This window comes from Bubalus bubalis, chromosome X (assembly GCF_019923935.1).
Source record: "Bubalus bubalis isolate 160015118507 breed Murrah chromosome X, NDDB_SH_1, whole genome shotgun sequence".
Taxonomy (NCBI): domain Eukaryota; kingdom Metazoa; phylum Chordata; class Mammalia; order Artiodactyla; family Bovidae; genus Bubalus; species Bubalus bubalis.
This window is the reverse complement of record NC_059181.1, coordinates 82703421-82726375: the sequence shown is the minus strand read 5'-3', so window position 1 is coordinate 82726375 and position 22955 is coordinate 82703421.

The window sequence follows — 22955 nt, the reverse complement described above, 5'->3', positions numbered from 1 at the left end:
GAAAGTTTTCAGTCAGTTTTCATTAAGTGTGGTATTGTTCAGTTGCTAAGTCATGTCCAACTCTGTGACCCCATGGACTGTAGGATGCCAGGCTCTTCTGTCCTCCACTGACTCCTGGAGTTTGCTGAAATTCATGTCCATTGAGTGGATGATGGTGTAGTATTAGCTATAAGTTTTTCATACATGGCTTTCATCAGATTGAGGAAGTTCTACTACAGTTTTCTGAGCTTTTTTTTTAATGATAATAAGGTGTTGGATTTTGTTAAGTACTTTTCTGTGTCAATTCAGGTGGTCATGTTTTTTTTCCCCTTCCTTCTAATACTGTAGTGTATTATATTGATTGATTGTTATGTTGACCCACTCTTGCATTCCAGTTATAATGGTGTATAATCCTTTTTTTTTTAATTGTTGGAATCAGATTGCTTTTTGTTAAACCTATTGTTTGCCTCAACTGTTAGCCATTATATCAGGCAGCCATGCTATTAAATAATTGCTGCTTATTTTTTTCAAAAAGTGCCCCTAGGGAAAGGTCTATTGGTCTTGAGTCAGATGACACAAAGATAAACCCCGTAAATGGAGCTTTTCTAGAGATTTGCCAGATAGGTCATATAATGACAATTCTCTGGGAATGGATATTTTTGAAGAGCTCGAAACTTAGTCCTTTTCCTGTCCATTGGCTGCCAAACTGCTCCTTTTCACAGTTACTAGAATTTCAAAACTTTTGGTTTTCAAGGTTACTGTGGAGCTGGGTAGATAGGAAGAGGGCAAGCTAAACTATCACAAAACTTGCTGTTCTTACTGAGATTCAGCTGTTTTTCTTGAATAAATGCTCCTCTGTTGCAAGCCTTTGGTTAAATTCAAGAGTGGTAAAGAAGTTGAATTTGAAAAGTTTTCCAATGTCTTGTTGTTTTTTTAGAGTGGATTTTGAGAAGTCCCTAACACCACCATTCTAGAAGTGCCTTCCCTCTTGAATTTTTAAATTTTCATGGAAAGTGATGTAGTATTTGTGTGTGAGTTAGTCCAAATGATAGAGTCCTTTTCTAATTTCCTCCTTAGGGGGCTTCAAAGAAACAAGGTTTAGCAGTATAGTAACTTCTTAAAAGTCAGAAGACTGGGTGTTGCTCAAGGCCTGGGAGCATGTCTTAGTCTCCATTATGTTAACAATATTTTGTTAAGTGCCAGGTACAAGGTAAACACTGAATAAATACTTGTTGAATGAGTGATTTAGAATCTTGGTGGAACACTCTCTTCCCTAAGTCTTCTTTCCTTAGTGTATGTAGAGGGTGAAATCTGGTAGGTAAGTCAAATCTCTTAGGAGTTGCAACTAGGAACTATTCTTAACATAGTCAGATTAGCTACCATATAATGAGTTTTTCCTGGGCTTCCCAGGTTGCTCAGTGGTAAAGAATCTGCCTGCCAAGCAGGAGATGTGGGTTTGATCCCTGGGCTGGGAAGATCCCCTGGAGTGGGCATGACAACCCACTCCACTATTCCTGGCTGGAGAATCCCATGGACAGAGGAACCTGGTGCGTTACAGTCCATAGGGACACAGAGAGTTGGACTTGACTGAGCAACTACACTACCACCACCACCATCACAATGAGCTCTTATAGTACGCCAGCCGCTGTACCAGATTTTCACATGGATCATTTCACAGCAACCCTAAAGGCAGATTATCAGTATCATACTCACTTTAAGATGATGAGACTAAGCCCAAGCTCACATTCCTGCTAATAGTAGAGCCAGGACTGGAGCCCTAGCTTGGCTGACCCTAGACTAATAACTGTACTCTGTCAATCTCTGGATGGTATGATTGGACACCTGCAGAAAGCTGAATTTTCCAGTATCTTATCTATTGGCCTTGCCACAGTGATTGAAATGCCCACATCGTTTATTACTTTGGGTTGAGGCCTTGAAGTTATATTCATGTTTGTAGGAAGTGGTAATATAGAAAACAACGAACTACCTTTAACAGTTTAAAGTGAGTACTTCATATTAGTCAGTTCTCTAGCTATTAATATAAGGGGCCTACCTGCCAGCAAAGTCTAGAAATGATGGGGTGCTCTCTGAGTCTGGGCTCCTAAGTGGCATCTATGAGAGGCAGAAAGAGTCACACATAAATAAGGACATGGGGGAGACAGTGAAGTTCTCAGCTTCCTGGTTTAACCCCAGGACAAATTGTACTGGACCCATATTTTCAACCTGTCTAAATCTTTTCTTCTTAAATCTTCTAGGGACTTCACTGAAGTTTTTTTTTTTTTTCCCTTCTGAAATGCTTTATTTCTCCAATGCTCCCAGGAAAGGGCTCTTTGCCTCTGCAAAGAATAATCCTTGAGAGCAATATTGTCAGATTCTACTGTAAAGATCTCATTTCTCCCCCAAACATCTAGCAAAACCGCTTTGATTTCACCTCAGCAGATGAAAACTGACTTCATTCATTCAGTGAGAATTATCTCCCTAGTTCCTCACCAGTCTATTATCAGTGACTTTTATTCCTACAGCTGTCAAAACCACGTGACTTTAGTGCCTAATTCCCAAGCTGAACCCAGGGCAGAGCAGAATCTGACTTGCTCATAGCCAAGGGGATGCAAGGTCCACATGATTCAATTCAGGCATTTCAACAAGTAGCTCTGTACCCCGCTGTGCCAGTTCTTCAATGGCGCATGTGGGGAGAGGGTCCCAACAAGAGACAGTGACAGTGATTCTGCCTGAAGGATCTCATTGAGAGGCCAAAGTCACATGAAACAAGTAATGGGACAATAAGGTTTATGTTTAGATGCCTTCACAAGCACTACAGATGGTAAAAGTGGCAGGTTCCCAGATGGCTGGCTCTCAACAGACCAGTGAAGGTTACTCCCCCTCCAAATCCAGAGAACATTTTGCCAAGTAAGGACATGAAAATACAAAAAAAAAACAACAAAAAAAACCAAACAAAAAACAAACAAACAAACAAACAAAAAAAAACCTATGCTTTTTTGATCTCCCATTACCATCGTTTTATAAAAATAAAGGTCAGCATAAAGTCTAGTCATTCAAATTGGATCCAATTAGTGTTAGGAAAAGCTCACTACTTTGTAATGAGGCACCTAGGGCATTTAGAGATGGGACAAATCAGCAGGCACTTAGATTCATAAGGGAAGACTGCAGAGAATAATTAAATCATGATTAAAATGATTAAACCTCACCTCCTTTTGGAAGCCTTCCCTGATTGCCTCAGCCAGAGGCGATACCTCCTTCCTGAGCTCAGACCACCTTGCTTCTTCCTTGTGGTATCTCTTGAAGCCCACTTCATGTTACAGTTATACCACTTACATGTAGAACCCTTGACTCACCCTATAAAGGGGAGGAACAATTGGGTATGTGTATGTAACATTTGGGTATGTTGTGTAACATTTCACAACAATTGGGTATGTTGTGTAACATTTCACATCTCAGGGGCTTTACAGGCATTTACTCTTATTTGTTAAGGTGATAAAATTTCCTCCCTGCCACCCTGCTAAACTTCAGACCTAAATGTTCGACTGCCCAGTGGGCATTTCAAATGCATAACCCAAACAGAACTCTTTCCCCCCGAAGTACTCCCAAACATACCCACACACACACCTGCTCACGTACGTTTCTCTTTTCATTTCATATTCTGTGTGCTTTCAAGGCATTTTTCTAATAGTAGTCATAACGGTCACAGATTAGATGTGTACAGAACTTCCTATGTTTTGGATACTTTTTAAAAGCATTTTCTATGTTTTGAGTAAATCCAGGAGGTTGGTACCATATTTACACCCATTTTACAGGTTAGAAAACTGAGACTCAGAGAGGTTAAATAGTAATAACAGAAATTAACATTTCAGTGCCTGCTGTGTGTCAAAAAACTGTAGCTAGTCTTTATTTAAGAGTAAAGAGCTAGGGACAGACTTCCCTGGTTATTGATTGAGTCCCCATTCTGCAGAGGTAATGGAAAATGAGGGAAAGTCCCCTGGTAGGAGCAGAGGCTGTGGGGTGTGTGTTGAGGAGGACAGATGGGCTCTTGAGAAGTAAGCCAGGCTATGAGGCAGAGAAAAAAAGCTAGTAGCACTGAGCTTTTAGTGGCTCCATTAGGAATAGGCAGTGGTCGGACTACAAAAGTCTTTCTTAACTCCCATCATCTAGCCTGTTCCCTGCCATGGAGGCTGTCAGTAAGAAAAAATTAGATCAGGATCAAACAAGTCAGTACCATGTGGAGTTCCCTGATTGGTTATTTGCAGATGATTTTAAATTGTTGGGTGTGTACAAAAATGCAATAGGTGAGACTAGAAGGAAGGTCACCTTGACATATGCTTCACATTCAGAGGTTCAGAAGGCGGTACAGGCTTATTGTTCTCTTAAGTAATTGGCAGTGAGTTATCTTTGTGTTTCCTAAAGGAGATCAGCTGACTTCAAGCTAGGAGACTGACAGCTGCAAACACTTCTTCCTTTAGTTCAATTGGAGGAAAAGAAATCTGAAGGGTGAGAATGAGTAGCTGCCCCCACCCTCAACCCAGGGGAGAAGCTGAGGCTTGGAAAGAAAAATCCTGGCTGTGGCAGGATCTGAGATGAAAAGGCCTTTCTTGGTAGTTTGAAAAAGTCTACTAACCTTTGAGAATCTTCTTCTGCTCCCTCAGTGAATGGCTGCAATTGGAATAGGCCAAACTTTCATTGCCTCAGATGTCAGTTCTTCAGAAAATAGTCTAGTTGTGTATAAAAGTATATTTAAAAAGCCAGCAGAAATGATCTGAGACAGAACAAGTTTTGTTGGTTTGTTTTGTAGTTGTCAATCAAGATGGGCTCTGTTGAGGAGAAAAATGCTCAGAAAGGAAACTGGTGGCAATGCAAGCTTTCCCAAAGAGGGAGAAACGCTCAGAACCCCTTCCTTCTCACCATGGCAGGAGCTTGCTGAGTCGTGCTTTCATTAAACAGTTTTGCTTTTTACCACTGCAGCAGAAATTTGAGACGAAGAAATAGGTTTTGGCAAGAAGTTTAGGCCCAGATTATGGTGGGAAATAGCACCTATATTTTACATGTAGTCTTTGTCTAACACAATTTGCTATTTGCTCAGATCACTAATCCTTGGTGAATTTTTTTTTTTCTGACAAAAGATGTATGTTTACCCAAGGATTACTGAGCCATTTGGGACTTAGCTTGCTAGTTCCTGTTCCTGAGCTGGGCAACCAATAGTGATGGCAACACAGGAGCAGACACAAAATAAGTCAACTGGCAGTCATACCTCGAATTTCAAACTATCGCTCAGCTTCACTGATTTGAACTAAATCGAGAAAAGTGAACTAGATGCTGAAAACTCTGTTTTAGAACATGTATTTTAAAAATGTATCATTTTCCATTTGCAAGTATACCCAGTAGTCAGAAAGCTAAATGGGATTCCCTGGCAGATGTTATAATTCTCCTGTGTTGGAGTTAATGGTCTCTGAAAACTGCTGCTGCTGCTGCTAAGTCAGGTCAGTCGTGTCCGACTCTGTGCGACACCATAGATGGAAGCCCATCAGGCTCCCCCGTCCCTGGGATTTTCCAGGCAAGAACACTGGAGTGGGTTGCCATTTCCTTCTCCAGTGAATGAAAGTGAAAAGTGAAAGTGAAGTCGCTCAGTCTTGTCCGACTCTTCGTGACCCCATGGACTGCAGCCCACCAGACTCCTCCGTCCATGGGATTTCCCAGGCAAGAGTACTGGAGTGGGTTGCCATTGCCTTCTCCAGAAAACATTCTGCTACTGCTAAGTTGCTTCAGTCGTGTCCGACTCTGTGCAACCCCATAGATGGCAGCCCACCAGGCTCCCCCGTCCCTGGGATTCTCCAGGCAAGAACACTGGAGTGGGTTGCCATTTCCTTCTCCAGTGCATGAAAGTGAAAATTGAAAGTGAACTCGCTCAGTCGTGTTCGATTCTTAACGGCCCCATGGACTGCAGCCTACCAGGCTCCTCCACCCATGGGATTTTCCAGGCAAGAGTACTGGAGTGAGGTGCCATTGCCTTCTCCTGGAAAACATTTAGTGCTGTGGAATTAAATCCAATGCAATGGCTTGTTCTAGCCATGAGATGGCAGCAGAGGGTGATGGGTGCTCACTTCCTACCTGAAAGTTCTAGAAGGGGAGCCTGCATTGGGTAAAGGCTCACCTGGAAAGGAACAAGTGACCTAGCATGTCAGGACAATTGATGAATGGAGCCTGGAAATCCACAAAAACCAAAAAAGTCAGACAGTATTGTATAGCACAGGGAAGTCTACTCAATATTCTGTAATGACCTCAATGGGAAAAGAATCTAAAAAAGAGTGAATATATGTATACATACAGCTGATCCACTTTGCTGTACCACAGAAAGTGACATAACACTGTAAATCAACTATTTATTGTTGTTGTTGTTTAGTTGCTAAGCCGTGTCTCTTTGCAACCCCATGGTCTGTAGCCCCCCAGGCTCCTCTCTCCATGGGATTTCCTAGGCAAGAATATGGAAATGGGTTGCCATTTCTTTTTCCAAGTGATCTTCCTGACCCAGGAATCGAACCTGCGCCTCCTGCATTGGCAGGCGGATTTTTTTTTAAACCACTGAGCCACCAGGAAAGCCTGTAAATCAACTATGTGCCCTGCCATGCTAAGTTGCTTCAGTCGTGTCCGACTCTGTGCAACCCTATGAACTGTAGCCCACCAGGCTCCTCAGTCCATGGGATTTTCCAGGCAAGAATACTGGAGTGGGTTGACATGCCCTTCTCCAGGGGATCTTTCCAATCCAGGGATCGAATCTGTGTCTCTTAAGTCTCTTGCATTGGCAGGTGGGTTCTTTACCACTAGCGCCACCTGGGAAGCCCACAAAAATCAACTATACTCCAGTAAAAAAAAAAAAAAAAAAAAAAAAGCCAGACAGGGTGTGGTTAGGTCAACTGGAAGTTGTGATCCTGCTGGTTTAAATCAAGAGGCTGGGAGGAAAATGCCTCAAGGAATAAAAATATCAGCAGAGCTGCACTAAACCATTATGAGAATTAGATGAGGCAGCATTCAATAAATGTTAGCTATTTTCAACATTATGGCTATTGCTATTATTATGAGATGGAGAACTGTGACTTCTTGGATGGACAGTCTTGAAGTGACTCTGTATGTGACCTGGCACAGTCTTTGGCTAGACAGTTGGCACACATCAGCACTGTTTCCATGATCAACTCCTCTGAATATTCTGAGAATGTGTTCTGACATACCAGTTACTGACTTGGAATTCAGAAAAGGAGACTGATGGCAGCAGTAGCAGGATGAAGGATGGGGAGGTGGGGAGAAATAGTGCATTGGAGAAATACATCCAGTTGGAGTCAGTACAGTCCTCATTGTATAGTCAGAGCCTATAAATAGCTGTAACAAATTCCAGAATGAAAACTGTATTATTATGCAAGACACATTTTAGAGGACGAGCGACAACTTGGTAGATAAAGGAGAGAATTTTTTTCATTGAGAAAGATTGGCAAGTCAGGATTGCAAGGATGGCTTTTGCAGAGCTGGCTGACAAGCTACAGTATCTCACGGGGTTCTTTACAGCCAAGACAGAAGATTCCATGAATGTGTTTTTGGCTCAAAGAAGAAAAAAACTTTATCTGAGTGGCTTTCACTGCGTGATTATTCAGGAGCATGGTCTCTGACTCCGTGTCTTTCTCTCTTGCTTATGGGCAAAGAAAACATGAACCCACAGTGCTCTGATGGCTTTTAAGAAGTCACTTTCCAGACTTTGCTGGTGGTCCAGTGGCTAACACAGTGCTCCCAATGCAGGGGGCCTGGGTTAGAGCTCTGGTCAGGGAACTAGATCCCACATGTAGCAACTAAGACCCAGTACAGTCAAATACAGAAATAAAATAAATATTAAAAACAACTGGCATGAGACATGTTATCACTGCCAGAGAAAGAGAAATAACTTAGTTTTCTTTTTTTAAAAAAGTCACTTTCCTCCTGCTTCCAGGCAGGACCACTCCAAAACCAATCAGACCAGCAACATTTACTGAGCACTTACTCTGTGCCATCCCCTGTGTCAGGTACTTGGAGAGACATGAGTCCAGCAGCCAGAACCTCATTCCTGAAGGAAAAACTCCATAGATAATGACTCATATTCCTGTCCTCTCTTGAAACCAGGAGACTCTCTCACTAATGACTAAAACAGGAATGTAGACTCAAAAAAGAACAAGGTTTGTGTAACTGAAAGGAGAACAGAATTAGCTGGCGTCCTGAGGGAGTAGTTGTTGCTGTTGAGTATCAAGACTATTGGACCTTGGTGGTTTGATTTTAAAGAGAGTGATGCATTTCCTAGTTTATTTCCTTCTAGGGGCCAGCCTTGTTGTGGGCTTTAAATAATGACTTACTGTTGAGTTACTCGACTATGTGTTACTTTCACCTGTTCATTCCTTTAATCCTTAATCCTCATGATGACTGTATGCTGCTGCTGCTAAGTCACGTCAGTCGTGTCTGACTCTGTGCGACCCCATAGATAGCAGCCCACCAGGCTCCGCCGTCCCTGGGATTCTCCAGGCAAGAACACTGGAGTGGGTTGCCATTTCCTTCTCCAATGCATGAAAGTGAAAAGTGAAAGTGAAGTCGCTCAGTTGTGCCTGACTCTTAGCGACCCCATGGACTGCAGCCCACCAGGCTCCTCCATCCATGGGATTTTCCAGGCAAGAGTACTGGAGTGGGGTGCCATTGCCTTCTCTGGATGACTGTATGAGGGATGTACTGCTGCTGCTGCTGCTAAGTCGCCTCAGTTGTGTCCGACTCTGTGCGACCCCATAGAGGGCAGCCCACTAGGCTCCTCTGTCCCTGGGATTCTCCAGGCAAGAATACTGGAGTGGGTTGCCATTTCCTTCTCCAATGCATGAAAGTGAAAAGTGAAAGTGAAGTTGCTCAGTCGTGCCCAACTGTTAGCGACCCCATGGACTGGAGCCTACCAGGCTCCTCCATCCATGGGATTTTCCAGGCAAGAGTACTGGAGTGGGGTGCCATTGCCTTCTCCAGAGGGATGTACTATTACTATGCTAAGGATGAAGAATCTAAGACACAGAGAGGCTATTTTCAACATTATGGTTATTGCTATTATGAGATGAAGAACTGCGACTTCTCAGATGGACAGTCTTGAAGTAATTCTGTATGTTACCTGACACAGTCTTTGGCTAGACAGTTGGCACACATCAGCACTGCTTCCGTGATCAATTCCTCTGAATGTTCTGAGACTAACTTGACTTTAGTCTCTTGAACCCCAGTCTTGAGCCCAGGTCTGTATACACCACTGATGCTCTGACCCCAGGGGTCAACAAACTACAACCTGGGAGCCAAATGCAGCCTAGTTCCTGTTTGCATAAATTATAATTTATTGCAATATAGCCACACTCATTTTTTAAATTTGCAGAGTTAAGTACTTACATCAGAGACCTGTGATCTACGATGCCTAAAAGATTTGCTATCTGGTCTTTTACAGAAAAAGCTTGCTGGCCTGCAGCTCTAACCATCATATGACACAGTTTCTGGTATGTAGACTTTGGAGTCAGAGCTCAGGTCAAACTCTGGCTTGGCCATTTATTCACAGCGTGCCCTTGAACAAGTCCTTTTAATTCTCAGTTTCCTTGTCTGTAAATGCAAATAATAATATTGCCTGTCTCCTAGGACTGTTGGAGGATTAAATGAGATACTTCACATGAAAAGTCCTTAGCACAGTGTGTAGATGCCTTACACATAGTCAACTCTTAAAAAAGTGATAGCTGGATTATTTGGAGTATTGATGACCACTGACAGATAAAAGTTAGCTCTGTGCCTGGCACATGGTTAGTGTTCACTTAAATACCAAATAGTCTTAGTGTCTTATTCGTGCTTATTTTCAAAGGCTTTAGAGTGCTGGAGAAAAGACTGAAGTTTAGAGCTGGAGGAACAGGTGCAGGGATCAGCAGGGCCATGAACACAGTGGTTTTGGCCTAGAGGGGAACTGATACCAGAGGATTTACTCTGGAACAAGTTGTTTAATGCTTTAAGCCTAAATAAGCCTGAACCATATTATATGACAAATATGAGGGGTGGGTATATGTGTGTGTGTGTGTGAGAGTGAGAGAGAGAGAGAAAGCAAATCTCAATGCTGTGACTTTTTTCCTTCTGTCTTCAAAATCCCTCTCCCTCTGTTACACCTGAATGAACTATAATTCCATTCTTTGAAATTTTGATGTTTTCTTTTTTTTTTACTTTAAAAATCAATTTTATAGAGGTAAAATTTACAATAAGGAGGCAACTATTTTAACTGTACAGATCCATGAGTGTAGTTTGATGAGTTTGTTTTCATGGCCTAAATTGTTCTGTCATGCCCCTTCTTTTTTTTTTTTTTTTAAGTTTTCTTAAAGATTCCAGTGTTTGCTGACCTCCTCATTCTCCAAGTTCCCATAGCAGTTATAGACAAATGATTATCCGATCTTCCTTTTCTCAATTGTGCTTGTTGGTCTCCCTGATTAGACTCTAAACTCCCATAGGGAAGAGACCTTGGCTTACATCTGCCTGGTTGAAAAGTTTGGTGTGACTGCTATTAAACAATGAAGGGACATATATTTGTTCATGGTGTATGTGTGTGTGTGTGCACACATGCACGTGCATGCACGCATGCACCTGATTAGGAAGGTCCCTAATAGAGAAGGCAGAATGAATTTCGGAAGCAAGGTCTTTGGGAGATAAATGAAACAGGTGAATGTTGCAACATCCCCTTAAAGTGACAGAAAAACTAGAAAAATGAATGTGGCCAAAACAAAACAAACAGAAACAAAAAAAGAAAGTCAGGAACCTAACTGGGGGAGCCTTCTTCTGTGGGCTGGTTACATCTCTGACTTAAATAGATGGATGAGGAGGTTACCTACAATGTGATAGAAATGCCTATATTAGAGAGGCAAACCGATGGGTTATGGCACTGCTTTTTTTTTTTTTTTTGGATAGTCATCTTTTTCTAATGCCCTTGTGAAAGTCAACTTCTCACTCCCAAGGTGAGTTCCTTTACCTTGGTGAGTTCCTTTACCACTTACAAGTGTCAGAGAGGAGACAGAGGACCGTTAAGTTTTACTGAGGGAGGGAGGGATGAGCTCTCTTTCCCCTCTGGGGAAAACATTAGGCTTTTTCTTCATCTAGCAGTTTGCACTTCTCATAGTCTAAATTTGGTTCCTGCCACCACTACCATTATTCAAATGGGATATATGTTTCCTGACACTGATATAAACATCAGTCAAGCAAATTCTTTTTCTCACTAGTCTGGAAAGCCTGTGACTCTTGCATTGGGGGTCATTTGAAAGTCGGGCCACAGGCAAGTTAAGACTTAGCCTAAGGGAGCAAGGGTATTCCCTCTCAGACTATTTTAGTTTCTGCACAGTGTGACTTCCAGTTGGTTCTATTTCAGATTAATATCAAGGCCATGACTGATCTATACTACCTGAAATTCCCTGGCTATAGTTACTTTAACTGTGGTTGTCATATACTTCTCTGAAAAAAAAAAAAGAGAGGATGCAAAACGGTAATCGACAGATTCAAAATTCCTGGCTTCTCAAGAATATGGTGGTTGGTTTTGTTTTGTTTTGCTTTTCCCTTTCACTTAAGCTCATACTACTACTTGGTGCATTTTAGTGAGTCATGGCAACACATCTAAGGTCTTTCACTGTGTAGTTGTCATGCCTGAATACCCGGGAGCCTAGCTTTAATACTGTTCTTGGGGTTCAGACTACAAGACTTCCATGTTGATGAGATGATCAGATATGTGTTTCAGAATGATCCATCTTGGCTGAATGGTAGGTGAATTGACAAAGGGGATGGGAGTGGGATGGAGGCTGGGGACTGGCTAGGAGTCTATTGTAACTTCCCAGATGAGATGTTATAAGGGCCTGAATTCAAGCAGTGGCAGCTGAAAAGAAGTGATAATGATAGAGATATTTTGAAGATAGAACTGGCAATATTTAGTAACCAATATTTAGCACATCAGTGTGGGAGGTAAAGAGGGGTTGAGAATACTCTGCTAGTAAATGGTGTAGGGAAATCAGGAGGTCAGGAGGAGGACTGGGTTTGGGACAGATATTGATGAATTCATTTCAGATATGTCCTAATTGGTCAGCTAATTGAGGCCGTTCTCAGGACATGGGAATTTCAGTTCTAACACTAGGAAAGTTCCAGAAAAACCAGGACAAGTTAGTTACCCTAAACTTAGGACATGTTGGATTTGAGGAGTCTGTGGATAGTGGCCAGCAGGTGGTTGAGGATGGAGGAATGGTGTGTCAAAAGGATGTCAGAATCAGAGGTGTAGCTTGGAGAGTTGCTGATGTTGAGATGATGGGTAAAACCATAGCAGTGGGTATGAGAATTAAGGAAAAATACATAGCATGAGGGGCTTCCCAGGTGGTGCTAGTGGTAAAGAACCTGCCTGCCACACAGAAGATGTAAGAGATGTGAATTCGACCCCTGGGTCAGGAAGATCCCCTGGAGTAGGGCATGGCAACTCATTCCAGTACTGTTTCCTGGAGAATCCCATGGATAGAGGAGACTGGCATGCTACCGTCCATAGGATTGCACAGTCATACACAACTGAAGTGACTTAGCACAGTAATGCATGAGATTATAGCAGAGAGTCATGGCATGAGATTGTAACTACCTCAGATCCTTGTAGAAGTATATCTATACCCTTGTGGATATAAATGAATGAATAAAATAATTAAGGCAGAAAAGTGAGTGAGGAGAAAGAGAGCAGGATGGAGGTTGAGGCCCTCCAACCTGTTGAGGTTAGCTAGAGAAATAAAGAGATCTAAAGGGAACAAGATGATTGTGTAAAAGTCAAGGAGGAAGACAATTAAATTTTAAAAAGGTGGGAGCTAAAGAATATTGAGCTCTAGTGATTCACAGATTAACATGCCATTGGTCACCTACAAGAGACCATTTTGTGTGGTGTCCTCCAGTTTGTGAAGTCTTGAAATTAGTTTACAAGATGCTGATTAAGTAGAGAATGGGAAGAAAGGAAGTATGGGTAGTGAGCATAGATTCATCTTTTACCTAACAATGAGTAATTTTCTCCACTGAATACCAGCTCAAGATCCAACTCTTTTACATTTTCCTGAGTGATTGCCATGCCTCCTGTTCTCCTGAAAGTTCCTATAGCACCCAGGGTCTCATCCATACTATGCTGGGGGAAAAAACATAGCTATATGATATACTTCTTTAGTTTCTGGTAGCTTCAGTATACTTGGTTGGTCTCCCTATGTGAGTCTAAGCTTCCTTAGGGCAGAGACCATGGTTTATATCTCCCACAGTGCCAAGAAAGGCTTTCAAGAGTATTTGCTAGTTGTTAGGATAGGAAGGAAAGAAAGATTCTCTAGGGCAAATTTTCTCAATCTCAATACTATTTACATTTTGGGTATGTCCTGTACATTGTAGGATGTGTAGGGGTATCCTTGTTTATACCTACTAATTGCCAGTGGCACCTCCCTTCCTGCCTCCCAAAGTTGTGACAACCAAAAGTATTTCCAGATAGTGACAAATGTCCCTTGAGGGGGAAACTGACTCAGTTGAAACCCATAGCTCAAGGTGAGTTGGGCCTAGCACATTTTTTTCCCTTGTACTTCAGCAGGGACAATCCAAAGCCATCTCCCATTGAGATGTATTGGTGTCCAATTCACAGCCTCCAGATAGGGACAGATAATCTTCCTTGGTTACTTGCTTTCAGTTCTGAGATGTTTAAACTCATTCTTTTATCTGTCTCTTTCCTGAAGTGAATGAATGGCTCAGTATTTGCACTAAAACACAAAGTACTGAAATGCTGTCAACATACTTCTGTTATGATCCTGAATATCAAAGCCAAGTTGGAGAGAGATCTAATTACAGCAGTGGTTTGTAACATTTCTGCAACTGTTAAGGGAAGCATTTATTAATTTGCTCACAAAATCTAACTAGTACTTAATAATATTTTCTTTTTCAAAGTATATTTCAAATATATTGTAACTTTGCTCATAGGTTCCTAAGAGATTGGCCAGAGGTTGGGGAAATCAGAGAAAGCAGAAATATATAAAATAAAGGTACAGAAGATTTCAGTGCCCCAGCAGAGCAGAAAACGCAGGAGTCCTTGGGTTTCATTATTTAGGCTAAACCCAAAGTGTCTCCCTGACACTTTTGTGTATCATCCCAATGGGGCCAGTGGTTCCAGGAAGACACTTCTTTGTTACAGTTCAAAAGAATGACTAGATATAGGTTGAACTCGACTGGGGGTGAAGATTAAAAAAACAAAACAAAACAAAAAAAACACTAATATCTTACCCTGTTCTATCACCCTGTTCCAAGCTTCTGAGGTTCCTTGGCAGTACCCTATGAATCTCCCTACTGTCCTATGGGCAAGTTGAAAAAACCAGTCAGTACATTTTATTCAAGTGCCTGATAGTCTTAACATATCAAAAGTGATGAGAGTAAAAGGAGTGAGGTTGCACAATGGTCATGTTTATTTATTGAACTAAGCATCTTCCAAGTAGTCTTGGAATTTGGCTCCACAACAGCCTGTGAAATAGGTATTATTAGTATCCACTCTATTTTTTGGGATTCTCTGGTGGCTCAGACAGTTAAGAATCTGCCTGAAACACAAGAGACCTGGGTTTGATCCCTAGGTTGGGAAGATCCCCAGGAGGAGGGCATGGCAACCCACTCCAGTATTCTTGCCTGGAGAATCCCATGGACAGAGGAGCCTGGTGGGCTACAGTCCATGGGGTCGCAAAGAGTCAGATACGACTGAGCAACTAAGCACAGCACAACACTCTCTTTATACAGATGTGAGGCTCAGTACAGTTAAATGACATGCTGAGGGCTTACAGTGACTCAAACCCTGATCTGTATAACTCCAAAGCCTTTGATGTTATCCACTATGCTGATATGATTCACTTACCTAATCTACTTTCTCTCCATTTATTTTCAAGTGGGTAATCTATTCCGTTTTATAGAAGGAAGAATTGAAGATCAGAAAATATAAATGACTTGCTTATGGTGGCATATGGTGGTGGTGGTGGTGATGATAGGGGTAAGAAGCAGAAGGAGAAGCTGGAAAACACATTTTTTTTTTCCTTATCCTGGAAGGAAGTGTTTTTTTCTATCTACCACATTCTTTCTAGTTCAGAAGATAAGACACCTCTCGTTCTGCAAAATAATTAAAGAACTAGAAAAGGCAGTTTTTCATGAATTGTATGATATTGAATTTCTGAATCCTGTGGTACTGACAAACAATGGAGCTATTTTCTTTCCCAATGGACACTGGAGGTCATTAGCTATACTTACCCTGCCAGCAGGCTTCAAATGGGGAATATGTTGCATCCCTGTGGGATGTTCCAGGGAGATTTGAGACCAAAGAATATATACATTTTGACCAGGAAACTCAGCTAGAGAATCCAACTACCACAAAAAGAAGTTTTCTGTAGCATTACTGAGTTGCTTCTGAGACACCTTGAGGAGTATGAGAAGAGATGCAGAATCAACTGGCATTTTCCAAGATTTAACCGAGTGATGGTGGCAGTCCTGAACAACTTTGGGAATTCCTTGGGCTTGAAGCAGGTGGTCTTCCTATTCTCAACTAGACTTCCCCTAGATAGCCCTGTACAATGAACTCCCTCCCATCATTGGATCAAGGTGACTAATCAGAGGGATGGGGCTAGTCTCTTGATTCCAAGAGACTAATTTTTACTTTTGCTTGATATAGACAGTGTATTTACATGCAAGAATTCACAGTTTTGTTGGCAGAATATGGACTATTAAGCATTAGCATTCCTTACAACCACAGGGATTACTATAAATCCTCACAGTTTTGTTACATTGGATAAGTCATAAACTACTCTTGGTTATTTTCACCCCCTCTCAATAGTTTACTGTAAAATAATGCTGATGAAGTAGGCTTTTTTTGTTTTCCCACAAAATTGGTCAGAGCCCAGAGGTTTTGTACAATTGTAACCATCTCTTTCTTTTCAGCCATTGCCCATGCCAAATTTATGGAGGCTGTCACCAGATTTTTAAAACCATGTGCCTGGAGGTGGTTCTAAGATGGCAGAGGAATAGGACAGGGAGACCACTTTCTCCCCCACAAATTCATCAAAAGAACATTTAAACGCTGAGTAAATTTCACAAAACAACTTCTGAATGCCGGCAGAGGACATCAGGCACCCAGAAAAGCAGCCCATTGTCTTTGAAAGGAGGTGGGAAAAAATATAAAAGACAAAAAGAGAGACAAAAGAGGTAGGGACGGAGCTCCATTCTGGGAAGGGAGTCTTTAAAAGAGAGAAGTTTCCAAACACCAGGAAACACTCTCACTGCTGAGTCTGTGGCAAGCCTTGGAACCACAGAGGGAAACATAACTGGGAGGAAAAATAAATAAATAATTAAAACTCACAGATTACAAGCCCAACGGTAACTCCCCCAGGGGAGAAGCAGCATAGATGCCTGCACCCACCACTAGCAAGCAGGGACTGGGCAGGGAGGTGCGGGCTGCATTGCTTAGAGTAAGGACCGGGCCTGAATGCCCCGAGGGCAATCTGAGGGAACTAACTTGGGCTAGCAAACCAGACTGTGGGATAGCTACCATGCGAAAAGCCCTAACCTAAGACACCGCCAGGCCCACTCACAGAACAAAGGACTGAACATAGCTAGCCAGCTGCAGACCATCCCCCTCTGGTGACAGGCAGCCAGAGCCAGAAGGGGGCAATCGCAGCCCCAGAGAGGCATTATCTACCAAATTGCAAGCAGGCTTCTTTGCCAAGACTTCTTGGGGTTCTGGACGGTCAACATCCGCCTGAGAAGGTGTGCTGGTTGTACACCCAGAAAACCGAGCAGCAGGGACATGGGAGGCGATAAGTCGCAGCAACCACGCTCACCAAACACTTCATCACCTGGGCTACTCGGACCTGGGAAGGGCACAAAACACAGGCCCAACCGAGTCTGCACCTCTGAGGACTACCCGAGTGCCTGAACCTGAACGGCTTAGACCTGGCAGGTGCATGCAGCCCAGGGCCGGCCTTGGATGGTTCCCGGCAGAGCAACCTAGAGCCTGAGCTGTGTGGACAGGGAGGGCACCCACGCCGTGAGCGGGGGCAGGCCCAGTGTGGCTGAGACACTGTGAGCACAGGCCAGTGTTATTTGTTTGCAGTGTCCCTCCCTCCCCACAGTGCAACTTTACAAGTGAGCCTAAAAAAGTGTCCACCACCGCCCCCTTGTGTCAGGGCGGAAACCAGACCCTGAAGACACCAGCAAACAGAAGAAGCTGAAATGGAGGGAACCCCCTTGGAAGTGACAGGTGCAATAGATTAAAACCCAGTAGTTAGTGCGGACTACATAGGAAGGGGTCTATAAATCTTGAGAAATATAAGCCAGACCAAGGAACTATCTGAAAATGAACTGACCCCACACTGCCCACAACAACACCAGAGAAAGTCCTAGATATATTTTTACTATCATTCTTTTTTTTAATTAAAAAAATTTTTAAGCCCTCTATTACTCCTTTAATTTTCATTTTTTATAACCTACTATTATTTTGCAAAGAAAGAGAGACCCTATTTTTTAAAGCAAACCTGTATAAGTTTTGTGACTTTTTTTTTCTTTTCTTTTCTTTAATATTGTAGTTTTGAAAATCCAACCTCTACTCTAGGTTTTTAATATTTGCTTTTTGGTATTTGTTATCAATTTTGTACCTTTAAGAACACAATCTTCAGGACCCATTTTTACTTGGGAGCGAGATTACTCACTTAACTGCTCTCTCCCCCTTTGGACTCTCCTTTTCTCCACCAGGTCGCCTCTATCTCCTCTCTCCCCCTTCTCTTCTCTACCCAACTGTGTGAATCTCTTTGTGTGTTCTGGACGGTGGAGAACACTTAGGGAACTGATTACTGGCTGGATCTGTCTCTCTCCCTTTGATTTCCCCCTTTATCCTCCTGGCCACCTCTGTCTCCTTCCTCCCTCTTCTGTTATCTGTATAACTCCGTGAACATCTCTGAGCGGTCCAGACTGTGGAGTGCACATAAGGAAGTGATTACTGGCTAGCTTGCTCTCTCCTCTTTTGATTCCACCCCATCTGATTAGGTATTTTTCACAAAGCTAGAACAAATAATTTCACACTTTGTATGGAAATACAAAAACCCTCGAATAGCCAAAGCAATCTTGAGAAAGAAGAATGGAACTGGAGGAATCAACCTGCCTGACTTCAGGCTCTACTACAAAGCCACAGTCATCAAGACAGTATGGTACTGGCACAAAGACAGAAATATAGATCAATGGAACAAAATAGAAAGCCCAGAGATAAATCCACACACCTATGGACACCCTATCTTTGACAAAGGAGGCAAGAATATACAATGGAGAAAAGACAATCTCTTTAACAAGTGGTGCTGTGAAAACTGGTCAACCACTTGTAAAAGAATGAAACTAGAACACTTTCTAACACCATACACAAAAATAGACTCAAAATGGATTAAAGATCTAAATGTAAGACCAGAAACTATAAAACTCCTGGACGAGAACATAGGAAAAACACTTTCCGACATAAATCAGAGCAGGATCCTCTATGACCCACCTCCCAGAATATTGGCAATAAAAGCAAAATTAAACAAATGGGACCTAATTAAAATTAAAAGCTTCTGCACAACAAAGGAAACTATAAGCAAGGTGAAAAGACAGCCTTCAGAATGGGAGAAAATAATAGCAAATGAAGCAACTGACAAAGAACTAATCTAAAAAATATACAAGCAACTCCTGCAGCTCAATTCCAGAAAAATAAACGACCCAATCAAAAAATGGGCCAAAGACCTAAACAGACATTTCTCCAAAGAAGACATACAGATGGTTAACAAACACATGAAAAGATGCTCAACATCACTCATTATCAGAGAAATGCAAATCAAACCCACAATGAGGTACTATTTCACACCAGTCAGAATGGCTGCTATCCAAGTGTCTACAAGCAATAAATGTTGCAGAGGGTGTTGAGAAAAGGGAACCCTCTTACACTGTTGGTGGGAATGCAGACTAGTACAGCCACTATGGAGAACAGTGTGGAGATTACATAAAAAACTGGAAATAGAACTGCCTTATGACCCAGCAATCCCACTACTGGGCATACACACCGAGGAAACCAGAATTGAAAGAGACACGTGTACCCCAATGTTCATCGCAGCACTGTTTATAATAGCCAGGACATAGAAGCAACCTAGATGTCCATCAGGAGACGAATGGATAAGAAAGCAGTGGTACATATACACAATGGAGTATTACTCAGCCATTAAAAAGAATACATTTGAATCAGTTCTAATGAGGTGGATGAAACTGGAGCCTATTATACACAGTTAAGTAAGCCAGAAAGAAAAACACCAATACAGTATGCTAATGCATATATATGGAATTTAGAAAGATGGTAACAATAACCCTGTATGCGAGACAGCAAAAGAGACACAGATGTATAGAAACAGTCTTTTGGACTCTGTGGGAGAGGGAGAGGGAAAGGGTGGGATGATTTGGGAGAATGGCATTGAAACATGTATAATATCATATATGAAATGAATCACCAGTCCAGGTTCGATGCAGGATACAGGATGCTTGGGGCTGGTGCACTGGGATGACCCAGAGGGATGGTATGGGGAGGGAGGTGGGAGGGTGGTTCAGGATAGGAAACACGTGTACACCCGTGGCAGATTCATGTTGATGTATGGCAAAACCAATACAATATTGTAAAGTAATTAACCTCCAATTAAAATAAATAAATTTATATATAGAAAATAAAACCATATGCCTGCTCTGTTGGTTTTTTTTTTTTTTTTTTTTTGCTGATTTGTTTTTAATTATTAGAGCATTGTTGAGAAGTAGGCAGAACTGAGAAATAAGGACTGAGCTGGTGATCAGTGGTTTTAGTAAAGGAATCTGAGAATGCTTAAAGCTCTTTGCTTCATTTCCTGAGAATTTTTAGGGCCAGGAATCAGTTCTATAGTGCAGTAGTTCTGGAAACCATAGTGGTTTCTGGAGTCAATTAGTTCTATGTTGAAATCCTATCTCTACCACTTACTAGCCAGGTGATCTTCATCAAGTCTCTATTTCCATAAAGTGAGGATAATAACTCATTTGTTGTTGCTATTTTTTCTGATATCATGGTCACTTTCTTAGGTCTTTCCCCCTACTTCCTAAGCTGTTCTGTCCTTTTGAGCTTTGTCCATCATATTTGACTTTGCCCTGTGATCTCCATAGGGTATAGATTGTTGTAACCTATGCTTCACTTCATGATTGTGCAGACCCTCTCTTGTTTTTTTTTTTTTTTTTTTTGTGGAATGAAAACTCCATGGGGGCAAGGGCTATGATTATTTGTGCTTGCTATCATATTTCCAGTACCTAAGACCACATCTGGCACATAGTATGTGATAAATGAAATTTGTGGGATGAATGAATGAATACATAAACTCCCTAGTCCTGGAGCCCAGATCAGCCCCATTGCCATGCTGCTGCACACAGCCTGATGTAAGGAATGGTTATATCCTGCAGGAATAGATCCTGTTCAGGCACTATCCATTGAGCAGGGCTAGTTACCTGCTTTACTCTGGATCGTACCTACACATTTCAGTTGGTTCATTAAGGGCTGATACTGAGTCACCCTATACTAAAGGGATTAACAGGACTATGTGTGCTCAGTCACTCAGTCATGTTCAACTCTTTGTGACCCCATGGACTGTAGGCTGCCAGGCTCCTCTGTTCATGGAATTTTCCAGGCAAGAATACTGGAATGGGTTGCCATTTCCTCCTCCAGGGGATCTTCCCAGCCCAGGGATCAAACCCTCTTCTCCTGTATTGGCAGGCACTGGCAGGCAGATTCTTTACCACTGAGCCACGAGGGAAGCCCATTAAAACTATACAGGCCTATTTAAGTTTAACTTAGAACCTGATAAAGATGACAAAAATGATTAGTTGAGCTGGAATGACCTCCCAATGAAGAAGGAATCAAAAGTATTTTACTAAAAATTGAATTATACAAATATATACTCCCAAACCAAATAATATATCACAGTTTTGGAATCATTTACTTGTCTCTTGTTGCTAGGGTATTGATGAAACCATTAGATAGGAATTTATGGTTCATGCTCTGAGATGCACTCATCATCCTGTTCTCATCATCAGCTAAGGACTTCAGTATCCTTTAATAGTCCAAGCCAGTATATATCAAACTGGCTACTTCTTCGCATTACCCCTGATAAGCTAACTGCAGAGAGTTCGCAGTGCCTAGAAATGATCAGAGTTCAGTCTTGTGAAGCTTAACTTCCTTTACTGCAACTGTAATGTCAGATCTCTCTTTTCTTAACTGCCAGTTACACATTATAAGCAAGAGCTGTGGATTCAGCTCCTGTATTTGGTAACACTATCTTCTGAAAACTTGTTACAAGATATAGGTGTCCTGGAAGGAGTTATATAAACCATTTTGACTGAGTGAAAAGGAAATGTACTTTTGGGTGGCATGTTACCTAAAAGAGTATCCCCTGGTTTCTTGTGGGGTGAAAATTCAGTGATTGCTTCCTGTGTTACACTGTAAATACCTCTGGTTGCAATGAAGCTAGAATAGTCTATTTCCTGTTGTAGTAGGGGTAAGTGGGGTTATGTCTATATTCTTTTGATGACTCAGAGGGAAGCCTGAAACTACAGGAAAAGTGACATAACAGCAGATGCAAACTAAGGGAGGTAAAAGCTGAAAGGAGCATATGATTGAGGTTACTCTTAGTAAAGAGTAACTGAGATTTAGCCAACCCCTAAATAACAGTTATGGCAAGGACAGGGTCTATCCAGGATCTCAGGCTAGATAAGGCCTAGCTGGGGCTTAAGCTCAGTCAAGTTCTAGCCATGGCCTTGGCCCAGTTAGACCTAACTAGTGTGTAGACTGGAGAAGGCAATGGCAACCCACTCCAGTATTCTTGCCTGGATAATCCCATGGATGGAGGAGCCTGGTGGGCTGCAGTCCATGGGGTCGCTAAAAGTAGGGCACGACTGAGCAACTTCACTTTCACTTTTCACTTTCATGCATTGGAGAAGGAAATGGCAACCCACTCCATTGTTCTTGCGTGGAGAATCCCAGGGACGGGGGTGCCTTGTGGGCTGCCATCTATGGGGTTGCACAGAGGCAGACACAACTGAAGTGACTTAGCAGCAGCAGCAGCAGCAGCAGTGTGTATACAGGTTCAAAGCCTAGTTAAGGCTTAGTCATTCAAGTCAAGGGCTAGTAAGCCCAGTTAAGATACATCCAGAGTCTACTTATGGCCTAGTTGCCAAATTAAAGTCTAGATAACCCTGATCAGGACTAGCTAGATAACCCTGATCAGGCCTAGTTAGTTAGTTCAGTCACTCAGTCTTGTCCGACTCTTTGCGACCCCATGAATCACAGCACACCAGGCCTCCCTGTCCATCACCAACTCCTGGAGTTCACTCAGACCCACGTCCATTGAGTCAGTGATGCCATCCAGCCATCTCATCCTCTGTCATCCCCTTCTCCTCCTGCCTCCAATCCCTCCCAGCATCAGAGTCTTTACCAATGAGTCAATTCTTCACATGAGCTGGCCAAAGTACTGGAGTTTCAGCTTTAGGATCATTCCTTCCAAAGAACACCCAGGGCTGATCTCCTTTAGAAAGGACTGGTTGGATCTCCTTGCAGTCCAAGGGACTCTTAAGAGTCTTCTCCAACACCACAGTTCAAAAGCATCAATTCTTTGGCGCTCAGCTTTCTTCACAGTCCAACTCTCGCATCCATACATGACCACTGGAAAAACCATAGCCTTGACTAGAGGGACCTTTGTTGGCAAAGTAATGTCTCTGCTTTTCAATATGCTATCTAGTTGGTCATAACTTTCCTTCCAAGCAGTAAGCGTCTTTTAATTTCATGGCTGCAGTCACCATCTGCAGTGATTTTGGAGCCCCAAAAAATAAAGTCTGACACTGTT